At 38.0% G+C, this 6,000-nt stretch overlaps 1 protein-coding gene across 2 annotated transcripts in view; it reads right to left on the bottom strand.

The window, feature by feature from the left end:
* Zfpm2 (zinc finger protein, FOG family member 2) overlaps positions 1-6,000 on the bottom strand; it is a 446,056-nt gene that overhangs the window by 65,916 nt on the left and 374,140 nt on the right. The window lies entirely within an intron of this gene.

Raw genomic sequence — 6,000 nt, 5'->3', positions numbered from 1 at the left:
TACATATACATACATATTATACTGATAATCACATTCCTGATGACAAAAGGAGTAAAAGAAATAGCCTCGATAAAGGGACCTTCTACCATAAAATGGGTCCCAGGACAAAAGTTTGAAAAACACGAGTCACATATATGAGCCAAGTAGGTAAGCCATTTATTTGAATTCTCAATGGGGAATTCTAAAAGTTTGCTTATATTGCAATTCAGGGGTACTAAATGACCAGAGCAGAGCAGATGTTCAACTGTAGCCTCCGTACATATGACTGAAGCACATAGGAGAATGCAAGGAAGCTAGTGTGTTACTACCTGTCTTATATGCAATGTCATATGCAACTACATAGGTGGTATATGAAAATCAGAAACTGTTTAATAGGACTTTGCAAACTATACCATACTTTTAAAGGGCTTCTCCTCATCATATAAGGATTAGCAAACTTAACTTCTAAAGATATTGAGTACCATAATTATGTAGAGAAATAAAATTAATTTTAAGTAGGCCGTTCCTTAAAGCATTCATTTTCAAGGCTGATACTTTCGAGTCTAACTAGAAAATACCAGGAGAATATCAGGTCTCTGCTAAAAAACAGCCTTCATCTACTTCCTAACCCTTTGTTCCCGGACATACTGTATCTAATTCTCAAGGCAACATATACCCCACAGTTTTGCAATAATAATAGTTGAATTTCAGTGATGGGTCTATCTGAGAGCAGAACAGATGCCGTACGTCATCACATTAGGGATCTTCATATGAAAATATTATTTAAATTCAGAATATTTACGAATCACCCAAGTAGTCCTAATTTATGAGAGAGTTTTGCAGGCAGTTCAGCACTTGTATTAAAGGATATTACAAACTAATTCCCATCTCTTTCACAGAAAAGATTGTATTGTTCTTCCTAGGTAGTGGGTCCACAGAGCCTGTTTTGGCAAGGGAACAGTATATAAGACTGATCAGTATATATGAGTGATTGGTGACATTTCTTGATATTTGAAAAATGAGTTTGTGTCTAATCACCACTTCTTTATCCTTCCCTGCAGACAAGTAGATCCTTTTGGGTTCTGCTCCATAGGATCCAGGCATCCAGTGCAGTGCCAACTTCATCTGAATAGATAGCAGCATCAACTGCTTTCAGTCATTGTTTACAGCTGCTTAATCCGGGGTGCTCTGAAGGACACAAACATTAATCTCTGGGACTGGTTTCTAGCTCTATAAATCCACTGCGTAGGCTTCAATTCATAGTCAGAGCTTAGAACTTAGTATTTTATATTTAAATTCTGGTCCTTTTTGAAGAAGTATATAATGACAATTGATTACAAAAAAAATTAAAGATTTAAAATCACAGTTGTTCCTTACCCTTCACTGGCTGCACACTGGGTTTATAACCCCCTACATTTTCCCAGCCTGAGGATAATACGGCGTTTTACCTTCTCCATTTTTTCTCATTTCCTCTTTTTCCAGTTGTTTCTGGGTTTAAATATGCTATGATCTTTCTGAACTCTTTGCTTTGTCTTGCTGTGTTACTCTATCTGGGAGGACCGCCATCTTTGTTTAATGATAAAGTCCTCACCCTTCATGGGCCAGCAACAGCAACTGCTCTATGATACCTTCCTGCAAAACCTAGACAGTGCTCATACTCCCTACTTAGAGCACAGTACCTGTAACCTATCAAGTCATTAATTTGTTCATTATGGTGTTTTCTACCTGGCTCAGTGTCTTGGTTTTTTTCCCCCTTTAAGTCAAAATGCATTGAAGTAAGTATTCTAATTATTCTTACCTTAGTAATCATGGGGTAATGAAGATTATCCATGCTTTCACTGACATCTTGGGTTGGTTTATTAATAGTTGGGCTATGTTTCAACACCTTTAGCTAAGAAAAATGGGTAAAACGTACGATGTGTAATTTTAAGCTATTTTTGTTTGTTTTGGAAAAGAAATGATCAACAAAAACTCAAGGTCTCACCTTACCTATCCCCACTCTCTTACCTGTCAGAAGCAGGTCATTCATTTATGGTCTTGCCTATTTCCCCAACACTTCCGTCTATTGTTCTCTTGATGATCCACACACAGCCTGGCTCTGTTGTTTATCAATAGATTCCATGAGATGCACAGCAGAGATTACCAAAGAACTTTCTCCTTCTAAAACTCAGCTCACACATTCCGTCCCTGTGAATATTTTGTCCTCAGTTCACTGTGGGCAGCACTTCCTGAATTCTGTTGCACTTACCAAACCCATCCATTGGATACTTAGGAGCTGATATGACTGCTCAATTTGAATGTATACTTTCTGTCCAAGGAAGCTGCTTATAAACTCAATTATGACCAGGATTTAATCTTAATGTCTTTGAACCTTGTTGAGGCCTACACAAAGCATTGGCTGATGGTTCAGAAACAGGTCGCAACAGTGAGAGTCCTATGCAGAACTGAGGGGAAGTCCAGACAATTCCTGATATTATCTCTTCTTGCTGATCACTCCTCTACACAGTAAACAAATATAATTTACCACTTGTCATTATTAATTTAATTATATTAGAGTCTCCACAGCTTTCTGTTTCTTCTCTAGTAAAAACTTTTCAATTTTAAATTTATGGCTATATATCACACATCATAGACATTAACAACAAAAGGTCATAATGGTGCTTGATTGGCTAAGATAATGCAAACTTGTAAAATATTGCTTGTTAAAATAACTACATAGAAACAAAAACATTACAAAATGTCCTAATAATTAAGGTAGGTTCATCCCACAGTTACAGTTTGAATTTTTTGAGCTAATGCCAATAAAATCATGTTAAATAATTGATGACAAGACAAGCAAGAGATGGAAGAAATTTGCATATATTTAAGTAATTTTATTCCTTTTTGTGAGGTTGCTCTCAGAAGTCTATATCTTGAGGTGTTCTTTATGCCACAGTGCAGTTCTCAAGCCATGCCAGTAAAAACCAAACCTTGCCCTCTGGGAAATCGCAGATCCAAATTAAGTTAAAACTTGAAAGAAAGCTAGCAGAATACAACGTTGGGCACAGTAGTTACAATAAGCTTACTCAGTGCCTTGTTCCTTTGCACTCCAAAGACTGGAGGATAAAGCTTAGGCTCATCTGTGAGAGGAAGCCTCATCTGTTGGAGAAAAGGACCTCTGAGCACAGCACACAAATTCCGGACACCGTGTAAAACAACAGGAAGGCAGTTCTGGGCCATTTCTCCTACTTTGCTGCTTTTGATATGAAAAAGAAACTTATTGCCAAGTTTCAGGCCATGATGCTAAGGGAGGGTAACAAGTTACCTTGATTTGTGACTGGGATACTAGTGAGACTGTTGACTGCTAACACCTCTTTCCTACCATACTCCAGCTGGTGAAGAGTTATCGTCTTGATCTCTGGATAAAAGTCAACACTGGATACTTCAGTATCTCACTAAAGAGTTTGTGAATGTAAACACTCTGGGTAAATTTACTAGAAAGGTCAAGAATGAATCTGTTATATGACAGTGAAGAAAAGTAGGCATTTGAAAGTGTTTTGCAATGCTCATCTAATCTCTCTCTCTCTCTCTCTCTCTCTCTCTCTCTCTCGCTCTCCCCCTCCCTCCCTTCCTTCCTCCCTCCCTGTCTCCTTTTATAACTTGCTATCATTAGAAGATAAGACGGAACAGAAGCGAGTGACACAGGGGAAAAAGCCACAAGAAATATCAGTTTGATGTACAAACATCACTGGATAAGAATGAGAGAATGCATCTAAGGAAACTCACTGTAAAAGCAGATTATACCTTTGAAGCTGGGGAAAAGAATTGACACTGTAGAAAATCCAATCAGCCATGTAGATACAGACTTGAAAGTTCTCTCTGAGAAAAACAAGTCAAAAATACATTTTTAAAAGGAGAAATGATCATGGATTACAAAGGGAGAAAAGCCACCTGCTTTAAGAATATATTGAGTCCAAGAAGGATGTGAGAGTGATTAAAATCAGATCAGCAATGCACTGATGAACCCACTGTGACACACCTGAAAAAGACACTGGACTTAATCTAAGAAAACCTTATATACAGGGATTCAAAAATACTACCTTCGTGAGAGAAGGCTTGGCTAATATTTAGAAGACATTGGGCTCGAATGGACCCAAAAATGGAAGAAAAGAAAAATGTTAAAGCAACAGCAAAGCGGGAAAAAAGAAAGGGACAGTATAAAAAGTATGGAATCAAAGGGAAGCCTTTATTCTGTCAAGACATGGGGTATATCTAAATCAGTGTTGTCCCTTAGTATCATAAAGCTGGCCATAAATATGACTTTAAATTTTATAACAGCCATATTTAAATAAGTAAGAGAAACAGAGTTGTAATTTTCTTTAATAGTATATTTTATTTAACTTTATGTGTATCAGATAAAATTTATTTACCTATCTATCCAGGACTAGGTATTTGAGATTCTCTATAGATTTAAGCTTTTAGCATGCCTCAATTCAAAGGAAGGGCGTGGCAGTATTCAACAGCTCTACATAGCAAGTGCCTACCATACTGGATAGTGCAAAGTACACACAAAGCGAAGTACACACATAAAATAGACTCTCATAGCTGGCTTTGATGTGCTTTATGTGAGATGGTAACAACAGCAGCAATAGATTTCACCCAAATTATGTGAAATCAGTCTAATGTAGCTATTAATTCAGTGTCTGTGAATAGAAGAGGCGCATACGGAAGGTTCTATTTTGCCTATTTTGCATTTTATTTTTAGAAAGAACTCATGGAGTGTAAACTTACAGGCACCAAAACCCAGAGCGTGGATGCAAAAAAATCATAATAGCGAGAATTCATTGCAACATTTAACATCATTCCCCATGTAATATTTAATACACTGTTTAAATTGGTGTAATGAACACGTTATTTTCTAGAATAAATGTGATCTGACATCGAAAACACACTGCATGGTCATTATAGAGATGCGGAATGAGAAAAGTCTTTGGGTTTGAGGTACTTACATGTTATAGACAGCTAAGAAAATCATAACAAAATCCACTGATTCATAGTTAGGAATTTCCAGTCCTATGTACTCCTCGGGGTGGGGAAGGGGTCTTGCCTACAGAAGTAGTTGTAAGGAAACAATTTTTCTCCTTTTTAAAGGTCCCTGGTTCTGGAAAGACTTAGTGAAACAGTATTCGGCAAAACCAGAACGGGGAACTGGGAAGGGGTGGGAGGGAGGACAGGGGAAGAGAAGGGGGCTTACGGGACTTTCGGGGAGTGGGGGGGGCTAGAAAAGGGGAAATCATTTGAAATGTAAATAAATTATATCGAATAAAAAAAAATTAAAAAAAATAAAGAAAAAAATAAAAATAAAAAAGAAAGGTACAGTCAAATCTACTGTTCTGCTTTTTCCTACTCCTCTTCCTCCTCCCTTCCTGGGTGGAGCTTCTTATGTAAGCCAGGCTTGGCCTGGAGGTCACTGGGATCTGCCTGCTTCGGCTCACTAGTACTGGGATTAAAGACATTCAATGTCACAGCACCCAGGTAGTTCTCTTTTGTTTTAATCTTCTCTTTCACAAAAGCTATTCATCCTTTTTGCAAATGAGAGTCAACATCCCCGAACCTTACTGATTTTGAAACATGGGAAGGCCTGGACTTAAAGCAAGGGAAATCTAGATAGCTCTTTTCTTGAATAGATGTCCTTTCAGAGCACAACTGAGAAGCAGCAAAGAGGCTAGCTCACTCACCCTGGTGACATGACTCTTTGTCAGTGTCTGTACATCTATTGTGGCCCCTCCATTGAGGAGAGATGGTTGCTTGTGGGTATGAGTTGAGATGCTGAGTTGAGGTTAAAAATTAGGTTATATCCACTTTCCAATAAGGATCCAAGTATCCACACTTCTTGAGCTTCATGTGGTCTGTGAGTTGTATTTTGGTTATTCCGAGCTTTTGGGATAATAATCACTTATCACCGAGTGCAGACTGTGTGTGTTCTTTTGTGACTGGGTTACCTCACTCAGGATGATATTTTCTACCTCTATCCATTTGCCT

Source organism: Apodemus sylvaticus, chromosome 17 (genome assembly GCF_947179515.1).
Source record: "Apodemus sylvaticus chromosome 17, mApoSyl1.1, whole genome shotgun sequence".
Lineage (NCBI taxonomy): Eukaryota > Metazoa > Chordata > Mammalia > Rodentia > Muridae > Apodemus > Apodemus sylvaticus.
The sequence above is the reverse complement of the archived record's forward strand: the minus strand, read 5'-3'. Positions and strand labels throughout refer to the sequence as shown.